Here is a 21,834-nt window from a genome sequence, read left to right as displayed (position 1 = left end):
GTTAACATTCAAACATTTATAAACTTTACTTCTTGTGGAGTAACCAAGGAATATACCTTCTTCACTTTTCGCATCAAGATTTCCATTCCTAACATCTTTAAGAATGTAACATTTTCTTCCAAACACCTTAAAATATTTCACATTGGGTGAGTGTCCATACCATAGTTTAAAAGGTGTAGAATGAGTACCTTTCTTGACTTGCACATGATTCAAAGTATAGACAGCTCTACTTATAACTTCTCTCCAATATTTCAAAGCAACATTCTTCTCCATCATGAGTGTTCTAGCACAATTCATTATAGACCTATTTCTCTTTTCAGATATTTCATTTTGTGGAGGGGTTCTAGATGCAGATGTCTATCTTTTGATTCCTCTGTCATTATAAAAAAATTCAAACTCATTTGATGTGAATTCTCTTCCTCTATCTAATCTTAGACATTTCAGACTCTTACTTGTTTCTTTCTCAACTCTTGCCAAGTACCACTTAAACATTTGAAAAGCATCATATTTCTATTTTAGAAACATGACAATCATCATTCTAGAATAATCATCAACAAATAGCATAATGTACTTATCTCCTTTGTAGCTTTGCACATCAATTGGTCCACACCAGTGAGTATGAACAATCTCAAGTATATCTTTAGAGGTATAAGCTTTACTCTTCAAGCTTGACTTTGTAATTTTGCCTAGCTGACATTGTTTGCATATTGTGTCGTCAGGTTTCTTCAACTTAGGAAAACCTCTAACTTTCTTCATGTTACTAATACTAACCAAGTTATCAAAATTAACATGAAATAATCTCCTGTGCCATAGGCATACATCATCAAATCTTACAACAAGACAAGTAGTATCCTCTATATCTAGATAGAATAGATTACTTCTAGTTTGATCACCTTTTCCAATCAGCTTTCCATCAACATCATATATCTTAACAATCTTATTTTCAAATTCAACTTTAAATCTCAAATTATTTAGTTGAGACACACTTAACAAGTTATAATTTAATCCTTCAACATAGTAAGCATTGTCAAATGAAATGTTGTATGTGAGTTTGATAGAACCTCTTCCTTTTATCAAACATGGTGCATCATTACCAAATCTTACATTATTTCCTTCATAACAATTTAAGGTAATCAACTTACTTTTGTCTCCAGTCATGTGATGTGAGCATCCACTATCAATGATCCAATTATCATTTTTGTTCACACAAGTCAAAAGTGTAGTTGCCTCATATTCATAAAATTTGTCCTTCATTGCAATATACACCACTTTATCATCATTTTCATCAGAATCATCCCTATCTTCTTCAGTAATATAGAACGACTTCTTGCCTTTATCTTTTTAATCTTTGCTATCATCTTCTCTTCTATTTTTGTACTTGCAACCCCCTTTGAAGTTCTTCTTTTGTATACATCTAGCAACAATATGACCAACTTCATTGGAATTGAATCAAATTATGGGTAACTTACCTTTGAACTTGCCTTTACCTCTAAGGGATCTTTTTTCCAGTAGTGCTCCAATTTTTCAACATCTTCCTCATCTATATCACCATCACTAGACACATACTTTATCTTTCTTTTATTCTTCTTCTACTTGGGATCTTTAGAATCCTTCAATAGTAGCTTAGTTTTGAAAGAAAATTCAAGACTTTTAGGTTTGTAATTGTCAAATTTAGATAGCTCAAAAGTAGTGAGTCTACCTACTAAACCTTCAAGGGCTAGATCATTTCTTGGAATACATCTTAGATCTTGAATTGTAGAAACTCCAATAGCATAAATAGGTAATAATGTCCTCAAGATTTTACTTAACATAGTGTCATCATCTATCTAACTAGTAGCACCTTTTATTGCACTAAGAACTTCTTTTATCCTAGCAACATATTGAGAAATATTTTCACCTTCTTCCATTCTCATGTCATCAAACTTACCTCTGAGGCTCTCAGATTTGGCTTTTTTGTAGATTCTTGTCTCCTCCATAGATAGTGGTTAGGGTATCCCACATTTTCTTAACAGTGTTATAGCCTTTGATATCATCAAATTTGGCATAGCTTAGGGCAGAGACAATCTCCAACATCACCAGATTGTGTTCTTTCTTTTTTTTCATATTCTTAGCAGCTAGGGCTCCTACTAGATCAACATGTTCCACTTCAATGGTAATTTGTGCATGATCTCCAATTCCTCAAAGTTGTAGCTTCATCAAACTTTTTCATGCAGGAAAGTTATCTTTGTTGAGCTTGGGTACATCTCTTTTTGACATCTTGATCTTTGTGCTTCTAGTGCCTTCAAACTAGTCCTCTTAAGTAGATGGCTCTGATACCAATTATTGGAATTCTTTAGAATAACTGAGAGGGGGGTGAATCAGTTATCCAAGGTCTAGATGTATAATTGAAACTTTTCTCAACTTAGTGAACCCATAAAACATTCATACTCATGCATACATCCAAATAAATATGCAATCATACAAAACTTGTAGGTTACTATCAAATAAATTTCTAGAAATGTAAAGCATGAAACATAATAGATTCATCAACACACATAACACAATGATTTATGTGGAAATCCAATTTGAGAAAAACAACCAGTAACATGCTACTCCTTTTCACTCTTCTGAAGTGATGCCCTATGAAAGGCCAACCCTATTAAAGGTTACAATACACACTATTAAATGTGACCCTGTTAAAGGATTTCAATCACCCTATTAGAAGTGAGCCTTGTTAGAGGACTTTAGGACATTCACTTGGAATGCCACCCTATTAAAGGATTTACAAATGACTGTTAGGTCAACCTTAATCCAATGGATTTATCCTAGACTAGTACAATTATTAGAGAGTAATAGTAGAGCTTGATCTTATACAACTTACAACTTCTCTTGCAGATTACAGATCTTAGTTCAGATCTCCATTCTGCTTGGCCTTCATACTTTGCAACTCTGATAGCTTGTTCACCCTTCAAGCATATATCTCATTAAACCTTATTGCTTAGCATGCCATTGTAGACTCTTATTTTAGGTCACTTGATGAAGTAAAATTGTTTTACTCGTCTCCCTTAGGTTCTCACACATGAAAACCTTGCTTCATGACCAACCATTCCTATAAATAGGAAATTAAGATTTTTTTTGCTCATTCTCCTTCATATAAATTAGGGTTATATGAGTTAGGTAGGATACAATGTATCTACCCCATGTTCCATAGCTATTCTAGAAACTTCGTCTAGAATCCACTTTGAATTTGACTCAAAATGGTTTACCTAGAATGTTGTGCCACCACCTCATCATTCTTATCTTCCACCTAGTTCACAAAATCTAAGAAAATAATTTTTTGGCTCAGATTCATGGAATCCACAATCTTCAAAATAATGTACCAGCTCAACATTATCAAGCTTCTGATGCTTAGCACACACTAAGTTACTTGGTATCCTCTACAAAATTACTCAGCATCAACTAAAGTTTAGTAGTGCTTGAGATCAACTAAACTTTACTTGGCATCAACTATCGTGTTTGGCATCCACTAGAATTTACATTTGTTCAGCTCCAACTAATTTTTTGCTCAGCTTGCACTGACTTTTCTCGGCGCCTACTATCCACTTAGAAAAGCTTAGCAAATAAACTTTGTATCATATGTTCCTCTCGTCTTTCTTAGTGTAGCCAACATTTTTAACCTTAAGTAAATAATGAATGCATCATGTTACCACTTTCTTAACTGATCCTTGTACTTCATTACATAAGCATAACTCAAACTTTCCTCTAGGTGTTATTGTTACATTCATTGATCAAATCCTCTTCATCAATCAACTAAGTGATAGTACTTGAATCTTATAATAAATTGTCTTACCAAAAAATAGTAGGTTTAGTAGGTTTGACATAAATGATAAAACAATGATTGAAAGACATAACTTATTTCAACAATCTCCTTCTTAACAATTTATCTTTTCAATCAGATTTCAACATAAAGGTTATAAGTTTGAGTTTAACAAATGATCTTACTAAATATTTGACAACATGGGAAAGCTCTTAACTATAAAAGAATAATGTAGAGGTAATCTCTTCTATGTGAATATTTATAAATGTTGAAGTTGATGAAAAATCAACCCCATAGCTGCCAATAATTGCCTACATACAAACACCTATCACAAAAGGAGAGATGCAAAAGCTATGGAGGCTAGAATTCCTAGGTCCATAGATGAGACATTCTTGATGAGAAAATAGATAAATTTCTATTCTCAAGAGTAAATGAATAAATTACAAAGAGATCAATCCTTATCAAAGGAGATCAAAATCCTAATAGGTAAAACCTAAGTTGCATGATAATAATTAATAAAAGAATTAAATATTATATTCCCAAACTTTAGCTTAATAAGTGACTTAATAATTAAATCAATATGATTTAATTAATAAAAAAAACTTTATTACTCTAAAGCCCCCCTTAAAATAAACTTAGGGAGTAGCTAAAAACTTAGAAACTACTATGACAAAAAGGTCTAATGAAGTACTCAAGCACAACCAAATCTCTTAAAAGAGGAGAAATAGAGAAAACCACATGGGAAAAACCCTACTCCAAAAAGAGAGAGAAATAATGTTGAAAATAACTATTGAAGGACTTAAGAAGCCTCCAAACTAGGGAATGCCCTAGAAGATAGGAATAAAAGATGATTGTGAAGAACACTACTGAAACATGAAATTGCAAACACTACCAAACTGCTAATCTGAAGAACTTCCTATTAGGATTAAACCACAAATAGAAACAATAATTATATGCAAATATAAACAATATCAAATAATATTGAACTGCATAGAAAAGAAAATAAGACACTAAGATTTAACATGGTTCACCCAAACCTTGGGCTATTTCCACCAAACAACAAGTCCAATATTATTATGATCTAGTGATTGCAACCTGATTACAATCTATAATCCCTTACATCTCAATATCGCTGCAAGAAGTAATTTTTGCATCACTCAATAATGAAACAATCCATAACCCTAAGCCCTTTTATACAAGTATAGTAATTCCTTGATCAGTCACCACAAACTAACACTTCTACTATATAGAACATGACTAGATAGAGAAGACTACGTCTAAAGAGTTGATCAATCGAATATGGAAGGTATCTTCATGGCCTCCAAAAATAGGAATGAAAGAATATTTATATGGTAAATGATACATCTCAGTTGACAAAGGAAGATGGTGAATATGGCCAACATGAAACACCCCAAGACAATTTATAATATGGTGCAAGCACAACAAAACATAAAGATGCACAAGATCACAAAATGCAATAGAGTGACACTTTATCTCAATGTGTTTACAAAAATACTACAAAAGGATGTCAACAAAGATCAAAAGAGACATAAGGTTGATACAAGAGATAATACAAACCATGAAAAATCATCTAAAGAAATAAAATCGATCCCCAAACTTGAAACAAACAAGATATCCACCATAATGAGAAAAAAAAAACTTGAAAGGGATGTGCCTGGAGTAGAATCTAGAAAATAGAAAGTCACACGATATGTCTCCCAATGTAAAATAGAATGTCCAAATTTTACTGCATAAACTGGTAACCAAACAAAATCAAATGTCCAAATAAATTGCACCATTACGATAGGCTCAAAATTAGCTTTTCTATGATATCTCATTTGCAAAAACTAGAGTTTGGGTGAGAAAGTTATGGCTGAAAAACTATAGATAGGTCAAAATAGATTTGGAAGGGAAAAATAAAAAATCATCGCCTTGGGAGCTTTGCCAAAATACCCTGAGAAGGGTTCTTGCTAGTACTAGCAATTACTTTGAGAAGCATGCTAGTTTGTACTAGAAACTATCTTGGGAAACATAACATTTCTGAGCCAAAATTACTTTGGGAAGCATGTCAGTTTCATATGAAATTGCATTGAGAAGTGTATCACTTCTGCACCAGAAACCATCTTCATTTATGTGCCAAAAAAAATTGATTTGTGTACCACAAAACCTCAATTTCTATGCCAAAAAATCTCAATGTTTGTGCACGAAAACTTTAATTTTTGTGCCAAAAATCTTAAATTAAATTTATTCTAATTAAAAAGAAAAAAGTATGCACATGAAATTATACAAATTAAAATAATAAAAGAAAAGGTTTTTGCATATTCATAAAACTGAAGCCCTAAGAGAAGAAAATTCTTTATTAAGAAATAAGAGCTCATTTCTCTACATAGAGGTTTGGGGGAGCAATTTTTGGAAAGGGTTTCAAAAGATGGGAATTTTTGCATTCTTCAAGCCTTTGCTAGGTTTAGCATCAAATCGAGGTAGGAATTTTGTTATGATTATCATAGTAAAACCTTTCAATTTACCTTTGTATTCTTTGTGCTTTTTTATGGATCTAGTTTTTGAAATTGTAGTTTCAATTCAAAGCCCTCTTTAGAAAATTTGATTTTAGAAAAAAAAAAAAACAGAGATAGGGTTTGAAAACAAAAACCATAATCTCATGCCCAAAATACATGGGCACAAAACACACACAAATCTTTTTTTTTTGAAAGATAATAAATTAACATACTCTAAGTTTGATATATTTGTATGTATAGTTAAAGTATAAGTTCTCTACATAATGTCTTAAGTTTGTAGTCTTGAGGAAGAATTGAATCGTTAAATTTATACTCTTTTTATAAGATTGATATCAACATTAGTTACATTATTACATCTTTAGGATAATAGAAAAACCATAATTTAAGTCCTATTAACTTTGATCATTTATTAATCTATTTAGACAATATTAATCAATAATAAAAAAATTCACTTATTAAAAAAAAATTAAAAATACAAGTCTAATCATTCAATGATGAACTTGGTAATGAGATAACGTTTATCACAAAATTTAAACAAACTTTATTTAAAACCTTATTCTAATATCAATTTGCTTGAATTAAGGATCTATTCTAAGGTAATAATAATAATAATGATAATAGTAATATATTTAAAATACATTAAAAATCTAAACTAAATTAACATGAATAAAACTTAACTAACTTAAATCAAAACTAGAAGAAACTAAACTAAAACTAAACTACGTAACTTGCATAACTTTTAAACTAATTAAACTCTATTACTAAATTTTTAACATACTAACACTATTAACAAAATTTAATAACCATCCCAAAAATCAATTAATTTAAAACATATTTGAACAAATGTGTTTAAAACAAGACAATAAAAGAACCCTTTTTACTCACCACTTAATAAAACAAAATGATAACTAATGTTTAACTATTTAATAATAAAATATGCTAGTATTAACACATATAAACTAATCCTACTATTCTAAAGGGATACTCCAGGTGCACAACCGATAGCTTAGCAAATCGATATTGAGATGCAGTCCCATCAATAGCTTCAGCATCCTCTCCAGTGCCAGTACCAGAGCCAGTCCCAGACCTACTTAAGGGGCCTAAAAAAGGTACTTGGTCCTAAAAAGGTGCTGAAAGAGGACACGTGGGCTTTGAAAAAGGCGCTTGAGGGGCTTGAAAAAGGTGCTTGGGCCTAAAAAGGCACGGGGTGGGGGGGGGGGGGCCAAGCTCTCACACTTACACTTACTTATTATGTGCCCCTAGTTAGGTGAGGATGAAAGAGTCCGACAAATATATGGGCTTTCGGGATAACATTGATATATTTGTTGAAGGGATCTAGATCAATCATGGCCACTGCAACAATAAATAAGATTAATAATCCATTGGGAATTGTTGTTCTTGACAAGAGGAAGGAAAAGGGGGCACCTCTTGCGCTATTCGCATTGTGCCAGATTTTCCAAAGCCCAACGAGATGTTTTAGGACATAACTACGTTGCTTCTTAATACCATTGAGGCACTTCGTACATTACATACCCTATGTGGGCTGAACTGAGTCAAGAATTGACAGATTTTTGAGGTGTTGTTAATTTTGTGAGTTTTTGTGGCTATGTTTGACAATTATGACCCCCTTTTGAACGATGTTTGGCAAAGTTTGACAATTTTGGGAATTTCTTTGATGATTTTTTGCAATTTTTGAATTTTTTTATAATTTTAGACAATTTTTGAACTTTTTTTATAATTTTTTGACAATTTTTGAATTTTTTTAGTAATTTTTGACAATTTTTGAATTTTTTGGTAATTTTTGACAATTTTTGAATTTTTTGGTAACTTTTGGGGTTTGGAATGAGGATGTGAGTGAGATTTGTTGGAATACGGGGGTAACTAGGACTATGTGAGGCACCTAAAGAGGTAACAAAGGGAATTTGGGACATCAAATGAGTCGACAGAGTGGTAAGATAAACATTGGGGATTGTTGGTCAAGGTGGATAACTGAGATGTGCATTGATTTTCTTACAATTCATGTCTATCATATCTCAATACATAATTTGACTCCATGTTTCTCTTGATTTGTCATCCCTTTCTTTGGTGTTGTTGTACTAATTGTCTTTCCTATCGTGAACCGTGGTTAATGCCAAGAGCCACTGAACTAGGACCCACAAGTGTTTCTCAATTGGGTATGTGTGAAAGTAACTCAACTGTGCTAGATAAGCCACAAACAAGCAAAATTTATCTTTGAGGAAGTTGCTTGGGTATTGTCTTGAGTATTTTTCAGCATTGAAGGACTTGTGTTGTTTAGGGAAGGCCAAAGGAGCTATCTCTCACTCCTTTTGAAATCAAAAGTGGCATTTCTCACTTCCCTTGTACCATTTTTTTTTTTTTAAAATTGTTTTTGCTTCTTCTTTTTTTGGTGTTTTCTGGTGTTTTTTTATTTGGATTTTTATTTTTGGTATTTTTGATGATAATGCATCTTTGAAAAATTTACACATAGAACCTTTTGACTTGAATGATGTTGATGAGCTCTGCCAGATCTATGTCATCACAATCTGAAAGTCTGTAAGTGCTAGTCCCAAAGGATTCTATGATAATATAAGGACCAATCCAATTGGCCTCTCATTTTCCCTTCTTTTCCCTAGCCACTTGGTTCTTAGGGTTTTCTCGAAGTACTAGGTCACCACTATGAAAAACATGAGGTTTGACCTTTTTGTTGTAATGTCTCAATAACCTATTCTAATATACTTTAAGGTATTCATGTGTTGCACGTTGATGTTCTTCTAACAACTTTAGCTACTCTAGACAGGCCACTCTATAATACTCATCTGATAGGATGTCCCGAAGGGTAACTCTCAAAGATGGGATATCAATCTCTAAAGGAGGAATAGCTTCATAGCCATAAACCAAGGAGAAGGGCATCACACCTATAGGTGTCCTCACACTTGTCCTATAGGCCTAGAGGGTAGGGTTCAACTGTAAATGCCAATCCCTACCAATATCATTGACGGTTCTTTTGAGGATGTTGATGATGATTTTGTTGGTGGCCTTTGCTTGGCCATTGCCTTAGGGATAATAAATTGATAAGGAGTGGCGTATAATTGAAAATTTTCACTTAATTCATCAATTGTATGATTTTTAAAGTACAGGGCATTATCTATGAGAATGGCATGAGATATGCTAAACTGACAAATGATATGGTTTAGAATGAAGGAAGAAATTTGTTTTCCCATAGAGTCGGCCAGTGGCGCCGCTTCAATCCACTTGGTGAAATATTGTATGGAGGTGATAATCCATTTATGTCTATCTGAGGAAGGTGGATGAATGGATCCAATTAAATCAAAACCCCACTGATAGAAAGGCCATGGTGTGGCCAAAGGATTGAGCTCTTGGGCTGGTGCATGAACAAGGTTACCATGGATTTGACATTTTTTGCAAGTTTTGACGTAGTTGATAGAATCCTTTTCCATGGTTGGCAAAAAATAGCCCATTTGAAGAATCTTCTTCTCTAGTATGAACCCATTGGAGTGTGACCCACAAATTCTTGCATGGACTTCCTGCAAAGTGACTCTAGACTCCTCCTTTTCAAGACATCTAAATAGATTACTGTCAAGACCTTTCCTACAGAGCGTATCATCCACCAAACTATAACGTGAGGTTTGTCGAATGAAATATCATTGTTGGTTACATGAGAGGTCAAATGGAATGGTGTTATCACGAAGGTAAGTGATGATGGGGTTATACCAAAGGGAGTTGGGAGCGTCTAAGTGGCAAATGATAAGGGAAACAAGTTGAATAAATACAAGTTGAACCATCTCTTCTACTAGGAACTCATACTGCTCGTGCTGCTCCAGGAGCTGGAGTAAGGAGGCCAAAGTGGCCATAGCATTTGCTACTATATTTTTATCTCTAGGAATTTGTTCAAAAGTAATATGAACAAAACATGCCTTGAGGGTGTCAACCATATGTTTGTACGACAACAACTTTTCATCTTTTGTCTGATAAGTGTTAGTGACTTAATTGATGATCATCTGGGAGTCTCCATAAACCTCTAGTGCTATCAGTTTCCACTCTAAAGCTAGTTTGAGACCCAAGACCAAAGCTTCATATTCTATCATGTTGTTGGTACAAGGGAAAAGTAGTTTATAAGACTTAGGGATGGTAACACCTAGTGGCATGATGAACAAAATATCGGTGTCTGACCAATGATGTGTGTAGGAACCATCAAAATAGAATTTCCATGTTACTAGCTCTGTCTAAAGAATGTGCATGTCTGGGAAATTAGATAGGATGGGATTTGAACTCTCTATAGGTGCATCTACCAATTGATCGGCAATGGCCTATCCTTTTATTGCCTTCCTATCAATATACTCAATGTCGAACTCACTTAGGACCATCACCCATTTTGCCAATCGACCTACTAATGTTGTTTTACTAAGAAGATATTTGAGGGGATTGATTTTGGATATGATCTTGACCTTGTGTGTTAGAAGATAATGACATAGCTTTTGGGAGGAAAAAACTACACTAGACAAGCTTTTTCAATAAAAGAGTAATTGAGCTCATAGTTGACCAAGGTATGACTGATTTAATAGATGGCTTGTTCTCTTCCTTGGTTGTTTTCTTGTGCTAGGAGGGCTCCAATTGATTTATCTGTGGAGGTACCAATACGGGTGGATTCATCAAGTAGGTTTTGAGTAATTCAAAAGCTTTCTAACACTGATCATCCCACTTAAAATTTACATCTTTGTGTAGTAAGTGTGTGAAAGGTACACACTTTTATGTCAATTGAGAAATGAACTGATGAACTTATTGAAACCTGCCTTGAAGAGAGTGCAACTGATTCAGGTTCTTTAGAAGTTGCATACCAATTATGGCCTATACTTTTTTAGGGTCAACTTCTATCCCTTTGGTTGAGACAATGTATCCTAGAAGCTTGCCTGATTTGACACTAAAAGCACATTTCTTGGGATTGAGCCTAACTTTGAATGTTTCTAAGTGGGTGAATATCTTGGCCAGTATGGGGAGATGTTCTTCTTGACTATGGGATTTGGTGAGAATGTCATCCACATAATCTTCCATAAAGATATGCGTCATCTTGTAGAAGATAGTGGTCATAGCCCATTGATAGGTAGCCCCAACATTCTTTAGCCCAAAGGGCATTACATTCCAACAGAACATGCCCCATGCACAAGTAAAAGCTATTTTTTCTTGATCTTCTAATGCTATCCTGATCTGATTATACCCTGAAAACCTGTCGATGACTGAAAGCGTGGAATGACCTGCTATTAGATCGATGATGGTGTCAATGTTGGAGAGCAGGAAATCATCTTTGGGACATGCTTTGTTTAAATCTCAGAAATCAATGCAGATGTGTATGCTAGCATTCTTCTTTGATATGGGAACAATGTTGGATGTCCATGATGCATACGCTAAGGGGTAGATGAAATTGGTGCTGATTAACTTTTCTAACTCTACTTTGACTAATAGAGCTATATGGGGATGCTACTTTCTAAGCTTTTGTTTTATTGGCTTGACCTCTGGAGAAATGTTGAGGTGGTGGAGAATTAAAGTCGGATCTAAGCTGGGCATGTCTGCATAAGACCATGCAAAATTTATCCGTCTTTCTTTGAAGAAGCAAATGAATGCCTTTCTTTCCTCTGTTCTTAAAGACTATGCCAAATAAATGACCCTTGGTTCTTGCTTTGTACCGACGTTGACTGGTCATTTTGGTTCAATCAAGATAGAAGATCTTTCCTCAAAGTGTTCGGGTAAGGTATCAATCACCCCATCTATGGGTTCCATAGTTGGGTTTTCACCTTGTGATGCGTCACTTCTATTTGTTTCTACTTTTTCCTTGAGATCAGCCACAACTTGGTAGTAATCATTGAGATTGTTGAATGCTTGACTTATTCTAGTGTGATTGAGGTAATTAATACTAGACCCAACTATATTCCTATCTTCTATTCATTTTTGATGACATGGTTCAACCGCATTAAGGTAGATGAAGACTTCACGGTCGGTGTCAAAATGAGGGATGTGGCAAGGTTTGGTTGTATCCCAGTTAATGAGTTTGGGATGGATTAGGGGGAGTGAATTGTAATATGAAAAGGGTTCAGTAGGGTTTAAAGACATGATTTCATTAGATGACTCATATACTGTATCTATTAGATCTATGACATGAACTTCTTCTAAAGTATTGGGAAAAGTAGAGGTTGTGAGAGGCTCGTAGTAGTCATCTTTAGCTTCTATTGGAAAGAAGTCAGGGAATAAGGTTTGAAACCAAAACCCTTCAACATGTTTATCATCTTCTAAGCTACTCTATTGTACTTTGATTCTCAGTGAATTGGGTCTTGGACTAAAGGTTGTTCCTTGTGTAGCCAAACTATCAGATGTGGGTATGCGAACAACATCACATTCTTTGTCATGAAGAGACTCCTCGGATAATGATTCAAATTTCCATTTAGTGGAATCATCATCATCTTCGTTATTAGAGGTATTTATGGGTGGTTCTTCTATGAGATGTGAACCTAAGAGGGATAGACTTGCATTTATGATGTTAGTTGTTTTCTGGCTATTACTATCCCTTTGTTTAGGTACCCACACCAAGGTGGAAGAGAATGGATCACTATGCTTAGGATGAGCCCCAAAAGAGTTTTGTGTCTTTTCTTGTTCGCCATACCCTACCCCTATTTTGGACCTATTGGATCTAAATTGTGCATTTACAGGTTCAATGATGCTTGTCCCTTTCCCTAAGGGAACATCTCCTGTATATCCCATCTTTTTCATTAGGTCAAAACCTTTTTCGTGTAGGTGGAGGGATATGTCAATTTTTTGTTGATTGATTTCTTCTACTGAACTCGAAGGTGTGTCGCTTGCTTTGATAAAATGTGCATGATAAGGACTAGCAATGGATAATAGTTTTTCATGAGATCTCAAAGAAAGTGGAGGATCAAATAGGGAAACTGAGTACTCGCCTACCCCTTTGTAGTGCAATTTACACTTTCTATCAAATTCTTTCATCAATCTATTCATTTCTTCATAGTGTAACTATTTAGGGTCTTTGGATGATGATGGTGAAGGCATGAAAGGACCCAAACAACCAACTTTCTCCTTACCCTTAGTTGATGTTGATGAGTGGTTGTTGTCACAGTCGGTAGAGCATGAGATGTCTATAGATGGAGACTGGCTGATGTTCTCTATTGGTGTGCCAACTTCTTCCCTATTATGAGGGACAAGGGAATTACAATATTGGGCAAATTTTTGGTCTTCGAGTATGGTCACCTCTTGGCCCATGTAAGGAAATTTAAGACATTGATGATAAGTGGAGGGAACGGCCTACATGTCATGAATCCATGATCTTCCTAATAAGATGTTATAAGTCAATTCTAGGTGTAAGACCTAACAAACAGTTTCTTTCACAACTAGTCCTACTATGATTGGTAGAATAACCATGCCTTTGGAGGATCTTTCCTCGTCATCGTAAGCTTTGATGGTAATTTTCTTTCTTGGGTCAACAACATCTTCTACATATCCTGGGGCTTTTAGTAAATTGAGTGTGCAAATATTGAGACCAGCCCCACCATCAACCATAAAGACTTCAATATGCAAAGGAGAGTTTTGTGGCTGGATGATGGACATGTCATCTTGGGGTAAAAAAGATATGCAGTGGGGAGCAACTAGATTGCTGACCATGTTATGAAATCTACTCACATCTAGGTCATTCAATACTAAAGCTTTGGTGAGTATTTCTTTATGTTATGGAGAAATCTATAATAGTTCAAAAATGGAGATGTGGGCTAGAGTCTTGAGCAATTGGTTGACTAGATTGTACTTGGGCAAGGAGAAACTTTCAGCTACATGATCGGGGTTTGTCACAAGTCCTGGTAGGACAACTTTAGAGGCTTGGCCTTGGGTAATGGTGTTTGAGGATTTTTTTTTTCTTTTATCTTTAACAACGATGACATTTACAGTGTCATCCAATCCAGAAATCATGTTGATGGTATTGTCGTAATGATGTGCATAATTAACTTTAGTGTGAGAGGGTGTGTTCTAATTGGCTTTCGAGAATTCACCCTTCTCATGACTCATGAAGGTGTTCTTGAAGGTTGTATGATCTTCATTATTGCTAAGGTTGTTTACTTTGATGACCCCATCATTGATTAACTTTTGGATTGCCCCCTTAAGGGAAAAGTTTATTCGTTAAATGCCCCCTATTTCGATGGTAAGCACAAATGTGCTTGTCATTCCACCACTTTGGCTTAAATTGGGGTTCATATGTTTTGGCCTCAGGGAGTACAATGAGTTCATCAGCCAGGAGGGTTTGCAAGACACTTTCATAAGACACCCCGATAGGAGTATACTCCTTGGGTATGTTAGAAGATTGATATCTACGGGGAGGAGGAGCTTGATTGTATGTGAATTATGGGTTAGATGTCGAGGAAGTTTCTACACTACGTCGGTAGAATGGTCAGGCATTGTCTTGCCAAGGTGCGTTTGAGTTGGTGTTGTTGACAATGGGATACGATTGTTTTAGATGGGATGGGGCTTGAGATTTGACATGATTGGCTTTAACCATCCCATCATTGACGGTGTTCTTGTTGTTGTTTCTCCACCATGACTTTTGTTTGTCGGTGGTCCGATCAAAGGAATTATGAGTCTGCACAAAGTTGTTTGAAAAGCCCTTACCATATTTTGATAGTTTAATGATGTCATTATTTAGTAAGGTCTCTTCTACCTTAGCAACATTTTCTAAGGTAGTCTTGAAATCTTTAGGCCCTTGGAGTTGGAGCTAGTAATTCATTGGTTTGGAGAGACTATTAATGAAGATGTCAGTCTTCTCTTTGTTGGGTATGTCTCTATGATACTTAGCGAACATGTGTCTCCACCATTGTAAGAAAGTTTTGAATAACTTGTCGGGAAGTTGTTTCGTGTTGCATAAGTCAATCATTGTAACTTCCCTTTCAATATTGTTGGAATATTAAGAGATGAACACGGAAGCCAGTTGGTCAAAGGTTTTGATATTGGAGGGTAGTTTGGAGAACCACTCCATGGCTTGCCCTCCAAGGCTTCTAGGGAACAATTGCATCAAGTACATTGTGTCATGGACAAATTCCACACTTCGGGTATAGAATTTTATGAGGTGGTCTTGTGGATCTAATGTGCCAAAATATTTATCATATTTTGGTATTTATACATTTTATTGGAAAAGTGTGAAGGTAATGTTCTTATCAAAGGGGGGGGGGGACACACCTTTTCGAGGCTAAATTCTGTGAGTTGCATTTTCCCTCTCTTCATTCTTTCCATTTCCATTTGGAGGTCTTGTAGCTTTTGTGTGACAAAATCTAGGGGTGACTCTTCTTCGTCTCATTTTAAGTTGGTCACATCAAAGTCAGATGGCAATTTTGCACCTTGTTGTGCTAATGCTAGTATATAACGTTCCTTATGTTTCTTGAGTATCTTGTCCATGATGTCGAAAAGCTCAAGATTTGGTTGGAAATATTTGATCTTAGTTTCAATACATCTGTCATCCCATACATTAGATGGACCCATTGTGGCCACATATTCTAAGTTTTCATTGAACAAGGGTGACTTGTGAATAGTTGCGCTATGTGGGCAATCTGTTGTCATAGTAGGCTTGAGGAGATTTAGAGGTTTTGTGCACTTGATGGTTCTGTTGGCTATTTTAGCACTCACTCATAGAGGCGAGTGCTTCAATTTTGTAGTTGTGCCAGTTTTATGCAATGGCATGAAATGGGAGTTGGATTCCTCTAGTTCTTAGGCATTTTTGAAATGTGAGGGTTTTCGTTCATTGCTATTTGTCTATAGTAACAAGCTAGGTTGAACAAGGTGTTTGACAATGTTGATAGGATGAGTTTCACTTTTGTGAAGTCAGGTATGGGATGGATGTGTGTCTCTAGACATTCCTGGCTTGATGTGCAAAAGGAAGCGATGATAACTGTTGGGTTGATAATGATGTTTGTAGCTTTGCTTGTTTCAAAAAGATGTTGTTGGTCAGATATGAAATTTCTTAGACTTCATAAAATACCAACAAGGAAAAGGGTATCCAAATTTATCATTTGTTTGCAATTATTACTTACACAGATGGCCTTTGCTTTATGTTTTTACTCATATGCATTGCAAAATTGGTTATATGCATTGTTTAATTGATCATACGCGTTGTTTAAACGCTCATATGCACTATTTTAACTGCCATAAGCGTTGTTTTATGATTCAGATGCTCTGTTTTAAGGTTTATATGCGTTGTTTCATAGGTATATGTGTTATAACAGAGATCAAAAGCATCACAAAAAGTGTTCAAAAGGATTGTTTTGTGTAGTATATGTGCTACTTTAGGGTTGTTCAACAATGCTCTTGTTTTAGATTTAGTTTCTCGATACCAATTTACAATTTGTCTTTCTAGAAGGATTGTGATCCGCACTGGTGTCTGTTATTAAATTTTATAACACTTCCAATCACAACAACAATAGAACCATTTAAGCAAAATGTAAAACCACACGCACCTAGAAAATGGAAGAAAAATGGCTTCCTAACAAGGTTATCTAAAGCCGGTGCTTAGTGGGTTTTAGTGTTTAACCAGCTATGTTCAGATTTACCTCTCTTGTGATAGAGAGCTTCCCACCGATGCTAAGGAGGTTTGGTGCAATCCCTCATAGGACTACTCGAGGAAGGTTATGTTCTGAACATAGGTGGCTTGCATTCAATTGAGAATGCAAGATTGGGAGGCAATCCCTCTCACTAGCCTTGCTAAGGCAACTTAGGAGGTAGCCCTTCTATGGAAAGATAATTCTTCCTACTGTAAAGCAAGAAATGGAGATCACAACAGGTCTGGGAGTTTGATCACTCGAGGAGAGTGAGAGCATATTGCTACTATTTTGACTTCCCAAACACAACAAACATGAAATTTTGATTACCAACCCTTACACTATTGAAAATAGAGGGGCTCTGAGTTAGGCTATATGTGGATTCTTTCCCCATTCAATTGTGACTGATCTTTACAAAAGGTTGGGAATTCTAATCAACTCAAAGGAGTTGAAAGCATAGGCCTATTTCTATTTCAGATCAATGAGATCGAACGTTTCTATTAAGCTATGTTTGGAACTTAGAAATGCCACACTTTTAATCAATGAGAGCTAAGGTCCACTTACCTAATTTAGAGCTAGCAAAGGCTAGGTGCATTAATGAGGGTCTTCATTTCTATTGTGCACTGTCTGCAATCTGAGAACTTTTTTTGTTAACTCGCGAGGGACCTGTGAGAAAAATGATATTCGGATCTGGAAGTTAGATTCAAGAAAATGTAATTTTTACCAGATGTGCTACAAAATGCTCGTATGCATCATAGAAAAGCTTGTAAGCACTATTTAATCTAGAAAAAGCACAATAAGAAAATCAAATGCACTATAAGATGCTTTGTATGCGGTTAAAAAATGATCAAATGTGTTACAGAAAGATGCAAATACGTCACATAAAACTTCAAAAGCATTGTAGAAAGATTTAAATGCATTATAGAACAATTTAAATGCGTTTTAGAAAGACTAAATGCATTAAAATAGAGTTCATAACTGTTAGAATATTTCTCGAAAGCGTTAAAATAGAGCTTAAAAGCATCAAAAGATTCAGATCTGGCCCTTGTGCACTCAGGGAAGACTTTGGGACATTGTTCTCATTGATATGATGCCTCCTAAATGCTGTAGAACTTGTATTTGATCAGATCTACACAAGAGAATAGCAAGAAACACAAATCTACACTAGAAATGAAAGATTAGACTGAAAAACTTGAAAATAGAAAGGCTTTTATTTTAGCCCCACGGTGGGCGCCAATTTGTACACGATGAAAATGCATATTCATGAAACTTTAATGTAAGATGTAGATAGACTGATAATGAGCTATACTAAACCCAAGATATCATTTCTAGAAATCTAATTTCTATGAGCGTCTCATGTTTCCTTAACTAAAACTACTAAAATAGCTCTCAGACCAACATCTTAGTGACTATTCTAAAATGGGAGTATGCTTAAAATTCAGTTTTGCAAGAATACATGCAAGATCTATGACTAAAATGCAGATTATATTTGAAATACAACTCCTAGAATGCTCTTAAAATGATCATGCAATAAACTAACATGTAATAAATGCTGCTAAATAACACAAAATACTACTAAAATGCTATGAACTTGCTACAATGAAAGTGCTAAAATGATGAGTTAAAATGTGCCTATAGTGTATATGCCTAAAACTTGGGTCCCTTTGCTCTTGGATTTCCCTCCTATTTATAGGATTTTGGAAGGGGTTGGGGTAAGAATCATGATTTTTACCTTTGACTGGTGGATGAGGTGAAACTGAAAATATCTCATAAGAGACCAGGAGGAAGAGTCCAACAGACTTGGTTTTGAGGATAATATGAGAATTTTTTCAATTCTTTAAATGTAAAAAGGGGATTTTCACTTTTGTGTGGATAAATGACTTTATTGATTTAATAAATGTCTTATTTATTCTCAACATTTTTTCTTTTTCCTCCTTTTTTTGAATTTTATTTTATGAATTTGAATTGTTTTTCTCCTCTTTTAAAGTTGATTTAAGTCTTGTCGATTTGATAGATAATTAATGACTTGATGTGATTTTTGATTTGAAAGTCTGTTGTGTTTCTTCTAATTTTCTCTTGAATTTGCATTGATTGATTGGAATTGCGTGATTTAGGTCTTTGCCAATTTTTGGGTGTCTACATGGGTGTCTTCAATTCTTTCTTCATTGTAGAGTTGATCATTCATCTAGATTGCAAGATCTTTTCTTCTTTTTAGGGATTGAGAGAGTTGCTCTTTTTCTTTCTTGAGTTGTCCAATAGCCAATTCCAATTCTAGCTTTTCATTGTCAATAGCCTTGTCAAGTCTGAATACCTCCATAACCTTTGATCTTTGCTCAAGTTGTTAAACTTTTCTCTCTGAGAACCACAAAGCTCTGATACCAATTGTTGGAAATTTTATAATAAACTAAGTTACTGAGAGAGGAGGGGTGAATTAGTAACCAATAAAACTTAATCCTTAATTAGCAATTAATCCTTCATGAATATTCTAATCTAATTGCTTGTATGAGAAACTGAAAACATTAAAGCATACATAACACTTTTGACACACAATTTGGTGACCCAGAAACCTTCCAAATAGAAAGCAAAACTGGGGTGGGGATGATACCCACAAGCTTTAGTACTGCAGTATAAAGTTGGCTTGTTAAGGCTTACAATGATCACTTCTGATGATCTACCCTGTTAGGAGCAATAAGGACTGCTAGGTCCACCTTGCAAAAGGATTTACAAACATACAATGAAGTATGCATTCGGTAAAGAGATTTACACAAGACTGTTAGGTCTACTTTGTTAAAGGATTTGACTGATCCACCTATCAGGATGAAATAGTAGCTGATCTTTGATCTGCAACTTGGCTTGCTAAATTAGATTCTTTTGAGTGTAGAAATCACCTTGCTATGATAGATAAATCTTTGCTGCTCCTTATACTATTGTGGCCTTTTGTAATTTGCTCTTCTCTGATTATTAGATTCCTTCCATTTGTTACTTTGGATGTGATACAATACATTACATATATACCAATCCAATTATAAAATTACAAAGTTGGCCACAATACAAGTTTACACAAAATACAGTTTACACAAAATACACAAAGTCGGCCAAAGTGTAGAAACTTAGGTTTTGAAGACTGGCTTGGTGAGGTTCTGGTACTTAGCATCCATTGTCAATGCTCGGCATCATCATGCACTCAGTAGATGTAGAAGCTTAGTCCATACTGATCACTTTCAAGTAGTTTTGAACTTGGTCTACACTGGCGACTTGATGAATACTGTGAAACTCATCATATAAACTAAATCACTTGATTCTTACTACATAGCTCAGTCAACACTAAATTCTCTACGAGTTCGGTATAAACTGAGTCTCTTGGTTAACACTGAGTAGCTCGGTCAACACTAGATTTGCATCACATCAATTGCGAACTCAATAAGCACTGCACGACTTGGTTTGCACTGGTAAACTTGGCATACACTAAGATGCTCGGTTTACACAGCTAATTATTAACTTTGAAGTAATTGCTCGGTGCAAACTGAAATCTGTCCAAAGGAGGTAGCGACTGTAGAGCTCGGTAGCAACTGAAATGCTTGCTTAACACTGTTAACTGTTCAATAAGCTCAATAGATGCTCACAATCTAAATAAGTGTATGCCACTAATAACTAACATGACTGTAATGTCAACACATTGATCATCATCTTGGACCATCTTTGTAGGAGATTTGACATTGAGCGAGGCTTCGTGGTCTCTTTTCTTCTCTTTCATTCATTATTGAGAGTAATGTATATTTTCATCTCTCTTTTGGAGGGGAGATTTTCCCCATCTATTTGTAAGAGATTGTACATTTGTACATGGGTACCTAACATGGCCTAGTAGTTGATACCCATCTTGGATTGTTAACTTTTATACATTCTCCCTAAGTTGTACATAATGTCTGTGTGGGCATATTGGTTTAAATAAGACATTCTTCCTTGGTTAATTTACACTTGGGTCCTAATTACATTTAAGCTTACTCAAGGAATTACATAGGAGTAGTTGGAGCATTTCCACTATGTGAATGGATTTTTCCACATATGGGGGTTGATCTGCCTTTTGTGGTCTTATCACTTTATCAACCTCCACCTTTCTTGCACAAGTTTCATAAACTTTATTACATTTTGAAGGATGCCACACCTGTATTGGACATGTGATTCTCCCTTAGATGGGTGACGAAAATGCTTACCCACCATGTAATGAGACAACGACACTTGTCATTGTCTCATTCGCTCCTTTGTACTCACCTTGTCTATATAAGCAATACGTCTGCAATATAATGATAATCTAATCCACGTGAATCAATATTCAACCCATATATTGTATTGCATTTTTTGGAAAGAAAACAATTGATTCTTATAATATTCATTCTCTGTTGTTATAATGCATTCCATTGTTTCTATATCTTGGGTGGCTACCTTTGTAGCCAAATCTTAAAAGTCGACAGTTGTCCATCCACTCTTAAAAATCTAATCGATATTATAATTTTATTTTCACCCGCCATTTATCTCTTTGGATAGTAGCGACTTTTCTTCCTGTAAGATGAAATTCATTTGGTAAAGCAAAAATAAATCTTTCCATTTCTATCCAGGTAGTCATCTTTATTATGTATGGTATAAGATTGTAACTATATGTTAGAAGAAATTGAAGATTGGTTGCAAAGCTTCTTACCTTTCATCTTATCCATTATACACATCTTTAGCTCTCTTCCTAAATCCTTTTCCACCTACCCCCATCCATTTCTTTCACTTCCCATATATCTTTATCCCTCCTTATCTCTTATCTCCCTTAATTTCTCTCTCCCTCTTCTTATGTCTCCCTTTGTATTCATCTCCCTCTAGTCTATGTCTCTCTATTTATATCTTTTACTCCCTCTCCCCTCATCACATGTCATTTCTTTTTCCATTC

This window comes from Cupressus sempervirens, chromosome 11 (assembly GCF_028749045.1).
Source record: "Cupressus sempervirens isolate cs-2001-9-10 chromosome 11, ASM2874904v1, whole genome shotgun sequence".
NCBI lineage: Eukaryota > Viridiplantae > Streptophyta > Pinopsida > Cupressales > Cupressaceae > Cupressus > Cupressus sempervirens.
This window is presented reverse-complemented; position numbering follows the sequence as displayed.